The 21184-nt window shown below is 38.3% G+C and overlaps 1 protein-coding gene across 6 annotated transcripts in view; it reads right to left on the bottom strand.

Moving 5' to 3' along the window:
- CDON (cell adhesion associated, oncogene regulated) overlaps positions 1-21184 on the bottom strand; it is a 97674-nt gene that overhangs the window by 67085 nt on the left and 9405 nt on the right. The window contains exon 1 of one of the 6 annotated variants that reach the window (XM_043873552.1): positions 2409-2430. The exons of the other annotated variants lie outside the window; for them this stretch is intronic. The gene's annotated coding sequence lies outside the window, so the exon portion shown is untranslated. Of the gene's footprint in view, positions 1-2408; positions 2431-21184 lie in introns of those variants that run through there. 6 annotated transcript variants of the gene reach the window in all.

The raw sequence follows: 21184 nt of genomic DNA, 5'->3' as shown, positions 1-21184 counted from the left end.
AAGACCACTGTGGTGAGAGTGGGATGAGCCAGAAAAAGAGCAGAGAGGAAAGCCAGGCTAGATCCCACCCAGTTTCAAAAGCCATGGTGAAGATGTTGGCATTTATTCTCAAGGCAACGGCGGGCCCTTGGAGGACTCAGAGAAGGGAGTAATGGGGTCTCATTATGCTTTAAGAGGACTGGCTGGAGGACAGACGAGACTGAAGTGGGGCAGGAACGGAGGAGTGTGAACAAGCTGGTGGAAGCACTGTGTTAGTGGCTGCCTGTCTTGTATTTGATGCACTCTATATAAAGCTTGCAAAATGGTGGGCAGCCACTGAATCCAGTGATTCACAGGATTAAGATGAAGAAAAGCTTCAGTCCCCCAAACTGCCATTCTCTCTTCTTACCTGGACTCACCAACTCCTGAGCAGAGTTGGGAGAGTAACATACAGCAGTGTCTCCAAGAGTTCAGAATTTGGATCTGAATAATTGAATTTTCAATGGACCAAGCTGCTTCATTCAAAGAGCTGTTTACCTTTTCTCATTTATAGAATTAGTATTTTGTCTCATTTATGTCACAAGGATTCTCTCATCTATACTGCCCTGTTAAACTCTGTATCAGGACATTGCCTTATTTCTTTTAAAATATAAGACTGTTTCTAGAACTTTTACAAGCTCCAAGGACCAAAACATACAGATGTAATAAGGGACTGCCTTTCATTGGTCTATAGGGTGCATCAGATACAACAGAGGCAGTCACTGAATCACTAGATTCAAAGCAGACTCTAAAGGCAAATCAACAGAATCTGTTGAATGCTTGGGTAGAGAAGGCGAGATAAAGAGATGTCAGAATAACTCTTAGCTTTTGATGTAACAGAATAAAGTTCTGTTTCCTGAAATGGGGAGGGCCAGAGAGGGGAAAACAGCTGAAGAAGAGGTTGCTCAATAGCTATGCTTTGGCCATCTGGATCTTCACAACCCAGGGATCAGACCTGGGTTTCCTACATTGCTGGCAGATTCTTTTACCGTCTGAGCCACCAGGGAAGCCCATTGCTATAAATGGCAGCAGAAAAATCGAACTGCTAAGGATGGATAGTTGACAGCCATGGAAATATTGGGTTTTGTGGGGTCTTTTTTTAATATAGAAATCCTATAACACATTAACAAAGCTAAAAAGGAAGTTTCACATAACCCAGCACTGGTAAAGATGTGGGTAAAAATCACTATAATATCTCATTGGTGGAAATAAAATCGGTAAACTCCTTTCAGAAGGAAAATTATTCATTCATTCAGCAAGTATTTATTGAATTTTTTTTTACAGTTTTTTCATTATTTTTTAATTGAAGGATAATTGCTTTATAGAATTTTGTTGTTTTCTGTCAAACCTCAACATGAATCAGCCATAGGTATATATATATATATATATCTCCCCTCCCTTTTGAACCTCCCTTTGAATGTTTACTATATGCTGGGTACTATTCTAGGAACTGGGGTTACAGCACCTTAAATACATATATAAGTAAAAAATAATGGACAAAAAAATGTATACATTACATTCTGTGTGAGAGATGAACAATAAACCAGACAAATAAATTAGGAATATTCACAAGGTCCATGCCATTCTCCAGATATGCTTTATTCCTTCTCCTCTGTGCTAACTCTATACCCTGGTCACTGCCTACCACTGCACTCACTACTCTGTTCTGCAATTTATCTGGTTACACAACCGTGTCCTCTTTAAAGGCAAGAATGATGCCATATTGAACTTTGCAAATTCTAATGCCTAGCAGAAAAGAGGCACTTGATGTTTCTGAAAATGAAAGGAATACCTTCATAGAATGTAATTCCCAGAAGTACCTTAACAAAGTAGTATTTAATGAGAACTGTTATCTTAACTGAATTCTGTGTGACCTAGCTATATTTTTATTCCTTCATTCACTTATTAATTCATAGATATGATTTCAAAAATCAGCAAACATACAGTAAGTACCTACTGTATACCAAGTATAATTGCTAGGCTAGAGATCCAAAGAGTGGTTATTTTGATGACAAATTCCACTTCCCATATTCCTGCTTGGCCAGGATACAGAATTTGTGACTACAGAACACAACAAAATGTAAGGCCAGAGCTACACTAATGACCTTTCAGTAGTGAGAATTCTACATGTATACTTATTTATGAAAAGAAAGGTTAACTCTAACCACTGATAAAACTGGGTATAGTAACCCAAGGCAAGGCATTTTAAGAATGTCTTTGAATACATCAAGTATTTCTCAGGATCTGCTTGCTTCTTCTCTACACCACAGACTCCAAAATCTCCAAGTTGAAAACTCAAGTTCATCTACTATCAGTTCAAGGACTTCCTTTTACCTGTTTCCTTGATGAGCTCTTTTAAAAGTGGGAGAAAATACTACAGTACCACTCACCGGCAGAAAGGGCCAGCTGTGTGAAGGCCTTTTTTGGTTTATTTGAATTCTCCCCTGTTTCAAGGGCAGGAACTGACATACCGCTGCTGGGCAGTCAAGGCAAAGTAAACATTCAAACAACTTGTTAACAGCATACACTTTCCTGAGACGATGAGGACAAGGAGGAGGGTTTCTTCCTCTTGCCAAATCTTTCCTCAACTATTTATTTATTGAAAAGCAGTGAAACAAATTCCAGAGTCAACTTGAACCCCAGCATGGGATCTGGTGAGTTACTTTACAGCTGTCCTTTAGAACGTCACAGCTCATTATTGCTACCTAAACACTATGGCACAGGAATATGCCCATGTTTCTATGAGGCTAACACTCTGTCAGTTAATTCGGGTGGCTGGAGAGGAATTACAACCCTAACAGTTACTGACTAAATATTTGTTGACTTGGTTTATATTTATCCCTGGCAGGCCTGCTCAGCTTGTTGAGAACTGTGATATTCAGAATAAGGACCTGGATTCCGTTGCCCTACTCATCAGGTAGCCTGAAATTATACTCAACAGCCACCAAGGGCAACCTAGGTCCAACCTCACAAACAAACATCCCTGATCACAAGAAGAGTAACAGACAGCCCAAGTGCTGCTCCTTGAGTCCTGACCTAAAGATTAGCTAGTACCTCCCGAGTTTCAGGGCTTTCTCTAAGCCCTTCCCGCATGCCTACAGAGAAGGCAATTTGTCTTCCATTACAAACTGTACTTTAAAGCCATCCCAGGCTGAGGAGAATTTCTGTCGGCAAGGGGAAACTAAAGGTATGCTTCATCTCAGAATAAGAAAGGAAATAGTTCCCTAACATTTATTTAACTTATTGTTCAGGCTGTGAACTTGCTGCTTTTATAACCCCTTTTCAACACGCTGCCAGAATAATCCTTTGGGAAAAGTCTTTCCTGAATTTCTAGATTTGACTCCTCTGTTTCTGAAGGAACGCCTCTGCTTTCCTAAGGATGATCAAAGCAGCCTCTCTGCATTATCCCCTCCCTAGACTCCTGTATCAGATGTTCTTAGAGTTTTCTTTGAGGCTTAGGGAATAACTGTGATTAATTTGTGAACAAAAAATTCGGCTTTGGGATCAGTATTGTTCTTCAAAACAGAACATTCTTAGTTTTCTTTTTTAAAGGCATCTTCTTCATAAAATAGTAATTTCCTTCCTTAAAAAAAAATTCTTATTTTCAAACTATTTCAAAGCATCCTATTTCTCAACTGTGGAGGGAAAAAAATGACATTTTGGCAATAACTAAACAAAAGAAAAAATACTTAAAATTTTTTTTAACTAGATACTGCTTAATTCTGCACAATTTTAGTTATGGAAGTCAAAAACCTTTTTTTAAACCCATTGAACCACCTTGACCTTAATCACAAGCAACTTTAAATCTCTCCAAGTTTTCTTCATTCTGAATATCTGAGTAATTTAGCTAAGCAAACAATATTTCCTACACAGACTTCTCAGAGAATCTTACTTTTTCCAAGAAATATTCAATCAATCAATTAATTCCATATGGAGGGTATTTACTTGGGGCAAGATCCTGGGAGAGGTACAAAGATGAGGAAGATGCAGAAGGCGTAATTTCTGAGCTAAAGGATACTGCAGTCTCATTTGGAAAAGAGGGCTTGAATTCATTAACTCTGAAATAAAGAAAAATATAATAAGTAAATGAGAATGTAAAAAGTATTGAAAGAGGTCAAAGCAGAGGACTCCATCCTTCATTTGACAAACGTTAAGTGCCTCCCTACCCCGTGTCAGGGGCTGTGCTGTCCTGGGAACTCAGCCAGGGGTGAAACAAGCGGGACAGCTGCCTTCAAGATGCTTCAAATCAGGTGAGGACAGGTGACAACTCGAGAAGCCCTTCCAATACTGACTCACCTACCAGAACAACTAAACTTGCTGCCACAAGGGCCCTGCAAGGTTACTGCATGTGTGGGTGGCTTCTTTTTTTCTCTTTCTTTTTTAAATTATGAAAGAATGGTAACACGCTTACAGGAGATTTGGAAAATATGAAACAAAGTTACATACAGTTTCACTATATATTACAGTTAATTTTAAGTATTAAGATTTTTAGTTGGAGTTTCTTCAATATCAAACTCTCAAAAATTAACAGAATGAACATACGGAAAAGTAGAAGATTACAGTAGACCTGAAAAGCACCATGAACCAACTCAACAGAATCAAGATTTATTCAATTTTCACACAACAGTAGGATACAAATTCTACTCAAATTTCCATAGACTATAAACTAGGAGACACTGGAACACATCCAAGGACGTGAAACAAGATGCAAAAATTTCATGGTCTAAATATTGAAATCACAGAGTCTATTCTCTTATCACTGTGGAATTATGTTAGAAGTCAATATCAAAAGATATTTGAAAATACCCCACATAGTTTCAACTGCAATGCAACATTTACCAAGAGAGATCTTTGACTTGACCATTGAAATCCTCAATAAAGTTAGAAGACTGAGAAAACAGAGGGTGATTGCAGAGAAGAAAGCATTTAAATGAGAAATTAATACCAAAGACACTTTAAAAACCCCATGTATTTGGAAATTAAATGTCCAGTTTTAAATGATGGCTGTACCTAAGGAGTGGATGGCTTCTTTCTATTTGGTATAAATTTTTATATAACTTTTTCAATCAGAAACTAAACAATGGAATTTGGACAGCTGTGGGCAAAGATACACCCACCCATTTATATGATGCCACAGTTTTTATCAGAAACTATCTAGAGGAATTTGAATGGCCTGAATATTTGAATTTGAATATATTTATTTGGATATTTTGTGAACAGATACCAAAAAACAAAGGATGGTAAATGTTTAATCTTCTGCCTGCAGCAGGAGTACATCATTTTCACGACTATGGAATACTCTGGTGCTTAGCCTTTATTCTGCCATCAGGGGCTTTTGTGTGCTATGACTTTAAGTGCCATGTGGAATGGAAGGTAACTACATGCTTTAAAGAACTTCCTGTCTCCAAGTCCACTTCCCGGACTCCCCCACCTCTGCAGGACTTCCTCACCAGCCCTCCTTCACCAGCCAGCACCCTCAAGTCTTCTCTTTCTCCTTTGCGAAATGAAATAAACTCATTGCAACATATTGAGGAAGAAACTATCTGTTTGCTTTCAAAATATTGTTTATCACCTACACAAATTGGTTTTTATTGCTAAGTTGATTTACTTTTCTATCTGTGAAAATAGTTTAGCTCTCCTGGTTTGGGATGGAACATGTCATGACTTTTTCCCCCATCAAAATCAATGGAAACAGTTTTCACTAAGAAGCAAGGCTTTTAGTGGAATTATCTGGCAGTCTGTGGTTAGGATTCGGCGCTTTCACTGCTGGGGCCCATGGTTCAATCCTTGGTTGGGGAACTAAGATCCTGTAAGCCACAGGGTGTGGCCAAAAAAAAAAGAGAAGATAAGGAAGCAAGGCTTTTAGGGTATACAAGTTTTCAGGAATTAAAGTAGGTAAGGAGGGGTTAGATGAGCCACAGAATAAAGCAAGCACAGGTGCTACTGGAAAAACAGAAGTGTCACCCAACCAAGACTCAGAGGCTGAGAAGACATCCCAGAGGATACAAGATTAGTTGAGTCAGGTGGAGAAGTTTGGGGGCAGGGAGAAAAAGCAAGGGGAGTGGCATATTCCAAGCAGAAGGAAGAGTGTGTGCACAGAATTAGAGACACAAAGAGTAAGGAAGAATAGACTAGAGTGGACAGTTAGGACAGGGAGACAACAAGGCCACATAGGTGAGTAGATGCCAGAGTATCAAGAACAAAATAAATCAGGTTATAGCGTTTGGCTTTTTCCCCCCCGAGTCGAGTATTAACAGCTTTTAGGCAGCAAGAGTCAAGATCAGACTTGTGCCTTTGACAAACCATTTACCCTGCCATGTGGAGAAAGGCTGAAGAGGGTTTAGGAGGCTGTTGTGAAAAGGAAAGGGGACCTGGTACTAGAGAAATAACAGGGGATACATGTGAAAGATTTTTTTTTTTTTTAATGTTAAGACATGGACAAGTTCAAAAGCTATTTAGGAGGTGGGACTGATGGAACTTGGGCAGTGAACGATGTGAACTGGGAAGGAATACATCTCTTAGACATCTTTGGAATCCATTGTCCGCTCACTTCTGTTTCCCTTTGGCTTCGGCCATAAATAAAGGCATTGAGGCTGTTGTCCAGATTTCGGACGTGGAAGAGTGTGTGGATGAGTGCCTTCACTAAGACAGGAAATGCACGAGAAACAGCAGGGCTTTCAGTGGTTTGTTGTTGTTGTTTGGAGTTAGCAGGGAATGAAAAGGATGCATCTTAAGATGTGGAACTAACAAGCTGAGTTGGATCTAAGAGAAACTCTAGGAAAGACCTAGCAGGCAAGCTGAAAAGCTAAAGAGAGATGAGGGAGGCAAGGGCAGACAGAGAAGCTGTGATTCCCTAAGGGGGAAGGAGTCTCGGGCTAAAACCTAAAAATGAAATAAAATCAACTTTAAAGGGGTACCAATTCCTCTCTCAAAAATAATGCTCATGATCAATGCTATTGATTAAAAGTTTTTTGTCTTAACAAAAGAGGAAAAGACAGAAAATTATATTCCAGGGATGGAATCAGACACTCAAGACATCTTAAAAATGAGTTCCCAAATGTCCCTGGACTTTCACGCCCCCGTATACCTTTCAAAGGTACCAACCACGGTTTAGGGTAACCAGACACATTCCTTCCCTGCAGCCTTTGATCAGTGACAGTCTTCAGGCTGCCCACATGGGGTCCCAAGAAATAAGAGCAACAGCCGGCAGGCATCCTTCAGTGGTCTGACTGGAGGCGTGGGTGGAGGCAGGAGGAGGGGGAGGGAAGGAGAAGGGAAGAAAGAGCCCTCCTAAGTCCAGTGGCAGCAAATACAGCTTCTAAGAGGCAACATGTTCCTCTCTGGGGGCTATTCTCAGGGCTTTTAGAAACCAGAGCATCCTTTCCAGCACTCATGTGCAATTGACAAGAATGCATTCTGCGACCTGCTGCAAAGCTTGAGGGCAGAATGAGTGTGTAAATTTTGTGCAAGCAGAGATTCAGGATGTCCAGCATGTAGGCCAGGTCAACAATGGGCAGACCTCTCTTTTCACCAGAACTCAGCACACCCCCTCACCCTTCCACCCCTCCCCGACTCCCCCCGCCCCCCCCCACCCCCCGCTGCCAATGGAAACGCAGCTCTTGGTGGTATCTGCGTCCATGAGCTCGGAAGGATCACGCAGTTATGAGCACCTAGTTTTTTAAACCGTTGACTCCTACAGACCTCACAGCCCTTCCCCCCGTTCTCCGGAGCCTCAATCAAGTCAGCCGAGCAGACACGCTGATCCTGCTGCCTCCCCAAGCATTTCCTTTCACTGTGGACCATCAAAAGTCGAGGAAGCAAATGGAAGTGACTTGGAGTTATGGCACCAAAAAGGCCAAACGAGCAAAGAAATAATCAACTGCACATGAGCCACTTCAGCTCCGACACAATGAAAAGGGCCTAGGACTAACCCCAGGAAAGGTCACTGAGATCAAAGGTCATGAGCAGAAAAGGCACCCGTGAGGGGCTGCTAGCTGCAATGGCAGCCAATGTGGTCTTAATTACTCATCAAAAGAGAGGGGGTCTGAGCCAGGGCTGAGTTAGGTTCTAGCCACTTATTTGTGTGTTTTTTTAAGAAAAAAAGTCAAGTGTTCCTGTTCCACTCTCTTTCAAAGAGGCTATTTCTTCCTGCTTCTAGAGCACAGGAAGCCAAGAATTGTGGAGATAAGATAATTCTGGCATCCACAGTGACTGTACAGGAGGGTTCCGAATATTTAAAAGCATAGCTGCATACAGACAAGTGAAATTCTAAAGCGTGACTTAGGAGGGATCATTAAAAACACAAAATACAGCAAGTTTCAAGGAGATGATTCTTGAATCTCTTGCAATCATCACAAAATCAACACTTGCCACAAATCCAACTCTCAGTCGATTTTCGGGTTTGTCATTGGAATTGGCTTCATGGGAAAACGTAACACCATAATGGTAACCACAAAACAAATGCCAAACGCAAAATTTTAAGTTTACAAAGAACTAGCTGAACTTGAACAGGCTGATATTATAAAGATCCAGATCGACACTGGGCTAATGTTCTTTGATGGAGAATGAGAAGGAGGAATGTGAAACCATTTTAAAAAGAGCTCTGGATGGTAAGTGTTAGGCAATAAAATTAATCTAGTTGTTAATAAGGACAATGCCTTGCTCAGACCTTACCAAATGGAATGAATTTTCCTTGGCCATGACGAAAGCCACTGTCATGGGGTTTTGGTTTAGGTTTCACTTTCATAACGAGGAAATAAGGACTGAAGGAGAAACTCATTTCCATGCAATATATTCTAATGTATACAGGAAAATACTGAGGAAAAAGCAAAATGAAAAAATATTAGCGATCTAAGAAAAAATATCTTGGCTGTAAACAAACTTGAATCAGTGATGGTTGGGCACTGGACCTCCATCAGGATAATTTTTATATTATATGACCTGCTGAATTATGAGTTTCCTAGAGACCTGGAACATAGTGATACTAGTCTCCAAGTACCTTCTTCCATCTTTAAACTTGGCTGCATAAAATACAGGGAGCTCAGCTTGGTGCTCAGTGATGACCTAGAGGGATGGGATGAGGGAGGGTAGAAGGGAGACTCGAGAGGGAGGGAATATATGCATACAAAAGGCTGATTCACGTTGTTGTACAGAGGAAACTATAACACAACATGGTAATGCAACTGTATTCCAATTAAAAAAAATAAAATAGGGACTTCCCTGGTGGTCCAGTGGCTAAGACTTCATACTCCCAAAGCAGGGGGCCCAGGTTTGATCCCTGGTCATGGAATTAGACCCCACATGCTGCAACTAAGACCCAGCATGGCCAAATAAAGACTTTTGAAAAAGCAAAATACACATAACCAAAAATAAATAAACCTAGCTGAATAAAATAACGGAAGGGGTCTATATTTCTCAGGAGGCCCACTTTGTTCAAGCTGGTGATGGGAATTAGGTCAGACACGGCTTTGTCAGAGCTGTCACAGCATCGTGTCCGTGCACTAGGCACTGAGAATGGGACCCTTCAAGCCCATTCATAGGCTGGCATACATGTCAATCAAGATTCCTGTGCAGTTAGCACACAGTCACCACAAATGGACTGATAAATATAGAGATAAGTAAAAATGCACGAAGGCCGTAGGAAAAAACTTGCATTCCTAGAAGTTTTGATAGATAAAATCAAAGAGATGATCAAGATACAAAGTCCTGATGAAGTGAACAGAGAAAAATGGATCAGTTAAGATTGGGATATCTTTCTAAACATAACACAATACTGCATGAAGTTTTAGTCCAACTGGGAGAGCCTGAGGTGACGTTTCAGCAGTGGGTCCACCTTGTCCACCAGAAATGAAACAAAGCTTGTTGGAACAACTCTGCTGGGCTGCACGGATGTATATCAAAGAGCAGCAGCTGCTCTGTGACATTATATTGGACAATGGTAAACAGGAAGGTCCAAAGAAAAGAATTCAAGAACACACTGATAGAAGAGATACACACAGACATACACAGTACTCACAGACATCATCGGGAAACCAGAACAGCAGATAGACCCAACCAGGAAGACAGATAAACTTATTCCAGTGATGCCCCTCTGTGTAAAACTTTTCTGAAAATCCTTTGTTCATTATTTTTGGTGTATAAACAACACATAAAAATCATCTCATTAGATTATGATTACACTTGATTTTTAACTCCATATAGTTTTAACTCCATCAACATCACCCAATTAATTTATTAATGGTTAGTTCCAAAATACTCAAGAACATAAAAAAAAAATAATTTTAAGTGCCATAAACAGTAAAGGCAATTCCAAAAGAACACCAAATTTCTTGGTACACTAACAGCAATGTGATATTAAATATACAGCTTGCCAAGGTAACAGACTTCTTTAAAGACATAATTCTGATTTAGATATTTTATGTTCTGGTATAGTTCTGATATATTTTTTTTCATATCACACTATACTCATGTCATAGCTGACATTTGTAGAACGCACATGTTGATACAGGCATATACCTTGTAGCTGAACTCTTAAGAACTTATTATTGGCTTCCAGAACAACTTGAGGAGTTTTTGGTTTTCTTTTTTGGTGAGATTTAGAAGAGAATTATTAACTTGATTGTTTATATAATGACAGATGATGAATTTGGATCTTAAAAGTATAAGAATGCTGTGGGTTGGATCCTTTGCTTAATTTTCTAAAATCTCTTCCTTCAACCCGTTTTCTAAGACATTATGAGTAGAGTTGAAAGTTGTAGCCTAAAAACACAAAAAGCAGTTTCTCAATTCATTTACACAACAAAAACGTATTGAGTGTCCATATTCAAAGCAGTTGGGGGAAAAAAATGATTAGAAAAGAGATGACATAGAAGTAGAATAAGATAACAGAGACCTTGATCTCATTTCTTAAATCTCTGACATCTTTAACTCTTGGATTACATTATAAACCGCAGCATTTAAAACTTTTTTGACATAAAAAAAAAAGTTTCCAAAAGTGACAGGAGTCTGAATTTATTAATAACATATTTTTTAAGTATTTAATAAGAATATTCAAAATATATTTTTAAAGAATTAACAGTTGGTAGTCTACAGTGACGTATTTCTTTTTCCTAGAGGATTCAGTCAGGTAGAACATTCAGTAAATTAGTGTGGCTTAGGTTCTGTCTGCAAATAGAGGGGGGGAAAAAACCCACAATTTTCTCTCAGTTGTAGAATTCTATGACAAACATTTTACAAGTGCTATGTTTAAATGAAAAAGCACTTAAAAGCCTGTGTGCACCTCTTACACTAGTTTTGCCTCATCTTTGGCAGACTCCAAACATGACCACACTAATGAAAGAGGAAAGGGGGAAAAAAACAGCAAAGGTATCCAAAATCAACAAAACTTCAGCTCTAAAAATTAAGTCAAAAGCATATAGTTCAGCCCTTCGGTTTGCAAGCAAAAAAGAGACTGCTTGTGTTCACCCTTATTTAAAAAAAAAAAAAAAGCAAGTTGTAAAAAAAAAGCAGGAGACAAGTTTACAATTTCATTGTAAGAACTTGAAGAGGCAGGCCCTTTACTTTGTATTTGGGTAAAAGAAACTGAGGTTCCCTGGTGGCCCAGTGGTAGAGAATTCACCTGCCAATGCAGGAGACAGGGGTTCGATCTCTGGGTCAGGAAAATCCCCTGGAGAAGGAAAAATCCACTCCAGTTTTCTTGCCTGGAAAATTCCACAGACAGAGAAGCCTGGCAGGCTACAGTCCACAGGGTCCCAAAAGAGTCAGACATGACTTAGCGACTGAACAATAATAACGAAGAAACTGAAGAAATTTCCCTGGCAAATTTTCCTGCTTTGTGAAAGTGTCATCCACTATTTGACAGTCAAATTATCTGTGAGGTTTTCACAGAATTCTGGGAACATATATACACAATGGAAAAGACAGACCTTCTTGTGAAGACTCAGGGTTGTTTCACAAAAGAAAGACTGCTGAAAGAAAAACAGCACCGCTGATTTGAAAACTAAGTTACCAAGCTTTCCAAGAACTTACATTGAAGAAAACATTTCATAACTCTACATAATCACCTCCTTTTTCTCTGCCCAGCTTCCATGCCAACCTGAGTAAGACGTTAAGAGGAAAGGCCCAGCTGGCAGGTGTGGGTGTTCCAAAAATCAGATATTATTTTGTTTATTTGAATTACATTCTTTGCTTGAACAGCCTCGGGGTACAAATAAAACACACGAGTAATTAAAATAACCAACAGCAGGACTAATAAAACATCTAAAAGCAACTTTTATATAGAGAGAGACTCTCTAAGTGTTTGCCTCCTGACCTCAGTATATGGAACAATGAAGGTACATGTAAAACTAAGTGAGGCATTACCATTTCTGCTGGAGAAGGATAAAAAGCCAACTTAAGTCTGTGGTCAGAGGGAGAATGAGACTTGATGCTCATGCATCATGAACACGTGGCCATAAACATTACAGATAGAGAAACATCCAGCATGAGACACAGCAAAGACGCCATATCCAATTTGGAAAACTGTACACTGATAGTTTACCAAATTTAATCTAGAGCAATGGTTCCCAGAGTTTGGGATTTCAATACCCAGAGACACCTAAAAATAAAACAAAACACCAATATGTCCCATGTAAGAATACCAACCACTTACCAAGTCAAAAAAAAAACAAAAGAAAAGAAGAACTGCCATCTACAATCATTGCTCGTTGGAACAGAACAAAACATGAGCCAAAAAGTAACTTTAGAATAAATTTGGCTTTAAAAAGTAATCACTCCATGTCTTTCAGTTGGTTGTTTCTCATTTTACTCCAGATGAATATAAAATCCACATTGTAAATTATGCTGGTTTAAAGATCAATGCTGAGAAACAGTAATCTAAAGACTTTAAGGTCTTCACTCTTATAAATCAGTAGATTATAACAGCTCATCACCAACATTTGGTTATAAAATAGGTTAAATCATGTGTCTCTTAATGGAGCATTAAACACACAGCCCCCTCAGATTTTCATCTTGAATGTCAACCAACAAATCTCCCGAAAGCAGCGTTTTCACTCTTAGTACTGACAGGTTTCTGCCACTCAAAAAGACCCCACTGGTCCCAGTACCACCTGTACTTTTCATTATTAACATTCCTCTCCAAAATAGGCCAAACTTCTAGACCTTATTGGGAAGCGAAATTCCCGTTATCCCCTTACTTTCTCTGCAGACTATTTTCAAAGTTTGTTTTAAAACTTTACAAAAAAGAAAAAAAAAAAACTTTTTTAAGAAATTACTGAGATAAAACATAAGGAATTTCACTCTAATACTATGTTATAGAAGCCCTATATTTCCTTGAATGCACATTAAATTTACTCAATGAACAAGTATATACCTGAATCTGTAGCATTTCCATAATAAATTATTGTAATCTTCTATAAATTAAAGCAATTTTCTCTCTGTACCATCATGTTACATCAAATAAAGATGGCCCTGTCTATAAGATCTTTAAAAAAGATAAAACATCTTCCCTTCTTCAGTAATGGCTTTGATTTTCATTTGAATCTGATTTCCTGAGAAAAAATGGTAACCAAGGAACAGTATTGAAGGGAATGTATAGAAGTTGGTTTTACCTGACTCATTACACTGGGAAAATAAAGAACTAGGCTAGATATCTATAGGTCATATAAATGTAAAAAATTTCTACCGGACCTGGATTAAATATTAGGTCCGTGAGGGAAGGGAACCACATCTAGTTTGATCACCTCTGTACATCTAACACCTGCGAAGTAACCTGCACAAAATGAGTGCTCAGATAATTTCCCCAAGATTGCATAGCTAATAAATGATGGGGGTGAGATCGAACCCAGGGTGAGCCCAGGCCTCCACTTCACCCTTTCTACCCACAGCTTCTTAAATAAAGGAGAGCCTTGAGTACAGGTCTCTTTTTTATGCCCGTTGAATTCACTGTAAATCCACAGCCACTTATTCTGGAAGGATGCTTAAATCTACCAGGTTTTAGTTCTCTTTCTCTATTTTAGTTTTAATCTGCAGATGAATTTCTGAAGGTATGAAAATCTTTTTTTTTTTAATTTCATTGTGTTTCTGCACTGCTGAAACTTGAATTATTGTAATCTTATTCTAGGTCATCAGCCAAATGATAAAGACATGACACAAAATTTCCATGCCTGGTTTACATTTGTGTTCTTGGATCATATCCATGACATGTGAAGGTCAAATGATGTTACATAATACCATTCAAAGAAAGTTCTGAAACAGGTGAAAAGAAAAGGAGGAACTGTAAATCATCTTCTAGTTCATGGTAGCATAAGTGTGCCAAACTTGAAAAGCAGATGACATTGCAGATGGTATAATATAACATTAGAAACACGTGTACTATAAAGATCCCACATTACTATGGCTCATCAACAATGAGTAAATATGAATGCATACATGCACTTCATCAAACGAATTTTAAATTGTTTTTCAGTATTATGTATCAGAGTGTACTTTTAAAGTGGTCCACAAAATATTGGACCAACAGTTAAAAACAAGTTCAATATTAAAAAGAAAAAACAGGGACTTTCCTGGCAGTCCAAAGATTAACGATCTGTGCTTCCAATGCAGGGGGTGTGAGTGTGATTCCTGGTTAGGGGACTAGATCCCACAAGCTTCGAGGTGCAGTCAAAAATTTAAAAATCAATTAATTAATTAAAATAAAAATGAGAAGTTTAAAAAAAGAAATGAAAAAAAAATGTTAAACATGCTTAAAATCAATGAATCAAATCAAAAGGACAAGTCAAATATGAAAGAAGCAACAGTATCTTCCTATTAGGGCTTCCCAGGTGACTCTAGCGGTAAAGAACCCGCCGGCCAATGCAGGAGATGTAAGAGACACAGCTTCAGTCCCTGGGTTGGAAAGATCCCCTGGAGGAGGGCATGGCAACCCACTCCAGTATTCTTGCCTGGGAAATCCCAGGGGAGCCTGGCAGGCTACAGGGGTCGCAAAGAGTGACAGAACTGAAGCATGCATCTTCCTATTATTCAACTCAATACTGACAATGTAACAAAACAATTTTTAAGATTTAACATTTTTGAATTACGTTGGTTTCGTGATTTTGTCACAATGTGCGAATTTAGTTTCATAAGAAGTTTGCATCTAGTTTATTTTGTACATAATTAAATGAGGTTAATAATAAAATTTTTTGAACAATATTGGGCTTTTTAAAAATTTTTCCCTTTGATAAGTGGCACATTATTCAAGTTTGTGCACTCCTTTTTAGCAAAATACAGGACATTATCATCTCTGTTAAGATGTTAACTAATCACACACAAAGCTAATTCCTTGATTATATACATCTTTGCAAATCTCAACTGAGAATGGGGGTGACAGGACAAGAATTATAGTTTCAAACACTAGATTCACATTTCCCCAAATCAAAAAGGTTAAAAGAATCTTGTAAATGCTATCTACCTCCATAGCCACCAAGACCACTACCTTAAGAAAACTCTATAAATGCAATTCAACCAAGCTTTATCCTCTATTCCATAGGCCCCAGAGGGAATATCTTAAAAATCTGTGCATTTTAGAGTTATGGTACAATGTTTTTTTCAGCAAACAGGCTCATTATTGCTGCAAAATTTACTGTGCTTCCCTGAAAACCCGGATTCCAGTGATATAATAAAAATACAATAATGAGGCCAACCTGAAAGGTAAAAGAAACAGATGAATTCTCAAACCTTAACTAAGAAAGTATTTAAAACACAACAAAACAGTCAGACAGAAAAGTATCTCCTTCCTGAAGCATTAGTACTGTCACTGCTGATGACAGAAAGGAACTCCAGGACAGACAGGCCACACACAATCAGGTAGAAAGAGACGCCTGCAGCCCCCAACCTTCTCATGTTCTGATTCCACAACTCCCGGCTCCAGTTCTTTGGATTCCCCTCTGCTGCTAAATCTCAATCTTGAACAGTCACTTGAGGGCTTATCCCAGCCAGGGAGAAACAACTCAAGGGGGTGGCTAGGGTGGGGCTGAGAGTGTACATCGCTGGCCTCCCTCCAAATCAAACATTTGCATCAGATGATCACATGTCTCTTCTATTTCTTTTTTAGAAACAACTTGGGAATGATACTTTATTGGTGGTCTTCAAAGCTATCAATCCCAGTTAAGTGTTTATCTGCTCTGACCATATTTAGGCCCAAGAGAAAAAAAGTAATTTGAAAGAGATCTAAGAGCCAAACTCATTATTAAGTACGTATACATCAAAATCCTAGAAAGCACTGGGATTTCCCACAGATAAGAACATTTGTACCTTCGGTGGGAAAATTATCAAGAAGAATTAACAAAGGGTTCCAACCATAGATAGCTCTTGCTTTTAAGAACATGTCAATAAGACTAGGTATGAAGTTCATCTCATACCTAAAATGTTATTTTCCTGGTACTAAAGTATGTTTCTATTGAGTCTGGGGAGATGAGAAGGAGAAAGGGGAGATCGCAAAGAAACAAAATTGAAATGTAGGGTAAGAAAGTTAAGATGCGTTCAACTATTTGGGAACATGGGAAAATCACCACCAGCTATTACATTATTCACCTAACTTAACCACTCTCTGCTATGGAAGCCAAGTCCTAACCAACTCAAGAACAACAACATATAATCAATTCTAGTTTCTTTCCACATTTCCACAGTCCCCAAAGTTTAATCCCAGCTCATTTTATTTTGAAATGTCTCGAATTCAGCAACATCACAATAATATTTTGTCACTATTAGACCCCAGCTCACAGATAATATAACAGCAACAGCTCACTTGCAAGAAGCACCTATTAAGCACCTATCAGTCTGTGAGGATTAACTGAGGTGATCCCATTATACAAACCGGGAAACGAAGGCACAGAGAAGCCTTAATTACTTTTTAAAAATTTTAAACTTTTTATTTAAAAACTTTTTTATTTAAAAACTTTTTATTTAAACCCCCACGAGAGGACGGTGGGTTTGGGCTTTGATCCCACTCACACTGACTCCACAGTTTACTGTAGTCTAAACCTGTATGATCAATAGCCTGAAAGCTCCCAGGTTGTGAAAATTCCATTTACAGAAAACGAATTCATTCTCAACTCAATTGTTTCACTCATCTGGAAATTCCTTATGCTCAATTTACTTAAAATAAGGTGGAGAGGGTTCTTCTGGTCCTATACTCATTTCTACTAAGCAACATATGAATGATTAAAACACAAGAAATCTTGGCTGGACACAGAACTATATGTAGACTAATGATTTAAAGTGTTGCCAAGACCCTGGATGGGAGGGGAGTTTGGGGGAGAATGGATACATGTGTATGTATGGCTGAATCCCTTTGCTGTTCACTTGAAACTACAACAACATTGTTTATTAATACAAAATAAAAAGTTTAAAATTTTTAAAAAGTAATTAAAAAGAACATCTGGCACATTTCAATCATACAGAGAACCTGTTGGTAATGAGGATAAGGGACAAATAATGTAGCAAAGGTTAGCAGCGACACTCAGTGACACTCTATTACAAGTTTCTAAATCATAACCTGCTGACCTAAAAATATTCTTTTAAAGCCATTTAATTATACCATTAAAAATAACATACAAATTAATACCTATTAACCCCAACAGATAAAACTACATTACATTACAGACTTGGCTGATACTGGGCAGTTGGAGATCTGAACAAGTATTCATTCTTGCTCCATTTTTGTCCTTTCCAAAAAAAAAAAAACTTACAGACAAGCTTCATCAATCATTAAGAGGGCCTGGTTCTGATATTATATGAGCTCTGTCAACCTTAATCAAATCGCTTGCCAGATCGTAGATAAGTAATGACTTGCTTAGGTTAAGCAAGGCCAGAGTCTTCCTTCTGTAGTATATACATCTCCAGAGTGAAAATAAACAGCCTCACACCTCAAACTAGGAGCTGGACTCTGCGCTCTTATAACTCAGCTTCTCTCCAGCCCAGGAGGAGGGGCAAGATTTGCCTTTAAGTTACCTAGTTTTCTTTCTTTCCTTCTCGATCTGGTCATCAAAACTTTTAAACTATCTCATTAAACTAGTTTGATCTACAATGAAAGAACACAAGTAATCTATCCTTAATGCTGTAGCATTAACATTTGTTTTAGCCAATACTATACAAAGATATGGGGCTTCCCTGGTGGCTCAGATGGTAGAGAATCTGCCTGCAGCGCAGGAGACCTGGGTTTGATCCCTGGGTGGGGAAGATCTCCTGGAGAAGGGAATAGCTACTCACTCCAGTATTCTTGCCTGGAGAATTGCATGGACAGAGGAGCCTGGCAGGCTATAGTCCCTGAGGTTGCAAAAGAGTCTGACACAGCTGAGCGACTAACACTTTCACTTTCTTTCATACAATGATATAAAACAGAAAACAAATAGCTAATAATTGGGAGGCAGGCTAAAGAGGGAGGGGATATATATATATATATTTATGACTGATTCAAATTATTGTACAGCAGAAACCAATACGACATGGTAAAGCAATTAATCTCCAATTAAAAATAAATTTAAAAAGAAAAGAAATAGTTAATGATTGACAAAAGAAATATGAGAAGAATCACTTAAAGTTACAAAGTTTGTATTCATAGTTTCTAACATATCCAAGAAACAGAAAGATTAAGCACTGACCTCATCTGTCATGCTCAGAACACAGGGGTACCATGGAACAAATGTTAAGAAAAAGAGCATTCAATTTGATTTGATATTTATTCCACAAGCAAAAATGTATATGTAAAATGAGATTTATTTCTAAAAGCCCCCTTTGCTATTTTCCTTACTGGGCATGTAACTGGAAAGGGCTTTCAAACTTCCTTTTCAGCTGGAATATACCATTAAAGAATTTCTAAGAATTCAGGTACCTGCTCTAAAAAAAATGTGTTGGAAAGTAAGGATCCCTGTCCGGGGCGGGGCGGCGGGAGGCAATGAAAAGACCTCTTTAAAGAGGAAAGAGCAAAGAAATAAAATAAAGAGGAAAGAGCTTAAAGAAATACAAAACACCTGGGAGTCAATTTTACCTTGGGCAAAATTTACTTATCTCAGTATCTTCCATTAGGTCAGTAGAACCTAGGATGCAGTTTGTGGTTTACAAATGTCAAAGACAAAAAACAAGAAACTTCCTGGCAGTCAAATGTTTAGGACTCAGTACTTTCACTGCAGGGCGCCAGCGTTTGATCCTTGGTGGGGAAACTGAGATCCCATGAGCTACACGGTACAACCAAAAACAACAACAACAACAAAACCTTAAAATTTAACTATTTTATTCTATTCCTAATCAGACAAACGTGCACTTGTAATCTAAATTAAGCTTAAAAACAAAGACCACAGTTTCAAATAATCTCCTCTTCCAACATTTGAGATATTTTAACCCAACTTTGAACTACATTGGTGTGAAACCAATGCTCAATCTTTATTTTCCTCATGACTTTCCTTCTTAAAACTTTACTATTTCATACATTATTGCAAACAGGGGAGAAAAAAAACCAACTTTTAAAACACTCTGCAAAGTACAAAGGACTCTATAGAATTATTTAAGAAATAACGACCATTGGAAATAGAGGGTAGGAGACAAATATTCGGTAAATAGAATGAAAAGAACCACAGGACAGGGGTCTAGCTGAACTAGCAACTCCTCAGCACAGAGCTGCGTGAGCAGATGGGGGTCCAGGTTCCACCCAACCTGTCTGTGCGCACAGTGTCAGGACCATTGTTCTCGCCCCAGTCCTCTGGAAGCATCATTCTGATAAGTCTGTAGGGCACTCATTCAATCAAGGCCCCTGGCGTAGCCAAAGCAATACTTTGCTCCTTTGTCACAGCACTGTTTATCGTTAAACTGCCCAAGTATTCCTGAAGTACCCATTCCTCTAGATGATTCAGGCACCAAAGATGCCAGTATTTCTCAGTAAATTCGAAAGAAATTTTAAAGCAAATGGGGACTGTTTGTCTAGGAAATGGCAAGGGAACGGATTCTTTCTCCAGAAAACTCACATTTCAACATGAAGGGGGAAAAAAAATCTTAATTGCACAAATGAAAAACTCAGAACTCAATCTCTCATTCTTGATTGTTGAAGGCCTCAGGAGTTTAGTACGTGGTGTCTGTTAATTTGATTCCACGCCCAACTGACATCTACAGTCGCAATCATTAAGTATTCAGTATATGTGTACAACACCGAGCTGAGAAAACACGGATCTGCTCAAGGGTTGTCTTTGTTCTACAGGGTCAATTGTTTCCTTATCTTTTTCCTAATAATCTGCCTATCTGGAAGAGAAAATCTCCAAATAAGTAAAACGTTGACAATTTTTCTTTAAAACAATTTCTGCTGTTACTTTCCTGTGGGGTAGGATACAACCTGGACTCATACTAAGCTCATATTTAGAAACTCACTTGGGGAGTTAGCTATAACCTTATTAACATTAACAAGATGTATTGAGTCAAATCCCTGAGCTAAAATTTATTTGATGCTGCAAAAAAAAAGATTATCAAATCTCTGCACAAACTGTATTATGATTAAAAATCCCACCGCGGCTGCAGTCACAGTGACAAATATAAAATTATTTTAGGGCCTAACCACAGTGACAACAGCTCTTTTAAAATGCATCCTCGAACACAAAAGAATGACCAACAATGGCAATTTCATTCGCTAACCTAATAGGAGACCACAGTTAACAACCCATCTTAGAATGATTCAAAATTGGCTTTAGTCAGCCATGAGGCTAAAAAAAAAAAAAACTTTGGCTCTAAAATGTATGATGAAAATTCTATGAAAGGCGTTTATATGGGTCTACAGTCAAAACATGAATAACTTAACAACTAGAGCTTGGAATTAGGGATACAGAGTAGAAGTTTGATCTGTTTTTGCTTTACTCTCAAAAAAGACTTGACCATAGTAAAGGGAGGGTGCCCAATATTCAATAAATAGAAATCAAAAGAACTGATTTAGAAGTTAGGACCAATTCTAATCAGACTATAATATGACTTGAAAATATGTTCTTCAGGAGTAAAAATGCAGAATTAGGTCTAAAATCTAATCCATCCGTACTATAATCCTTCTTACTGTAAAACAAAACGTGTAATTTCATTTTGGAAGACCATCTAAGACTTAATGGAAGAAACAATAAAAATGACCTGGTTTAAAAAACTGATCAGAATAGGAGAACCC

This window comes from Cervus elaphus, chromosome 2 (assembly GCF_910594005.1).
Source record: "Cervus elaphus chromosome 2, mCerEla1.1, whole genome shotgun sequence".
In the NCBI taxonomy this organism is placed as follows: domain Eukaryota; kingdom Metazoa; phylum Chordata; class Mammalia; order Artiodactyla; family Cervidae; genus Cervus; species Cervus elaphus.
The sequence above is the reverse complement of the archived record's forward strand: the minus strand, read 5'-3'. Positions and strand labels throughout refer to the sequence as shown.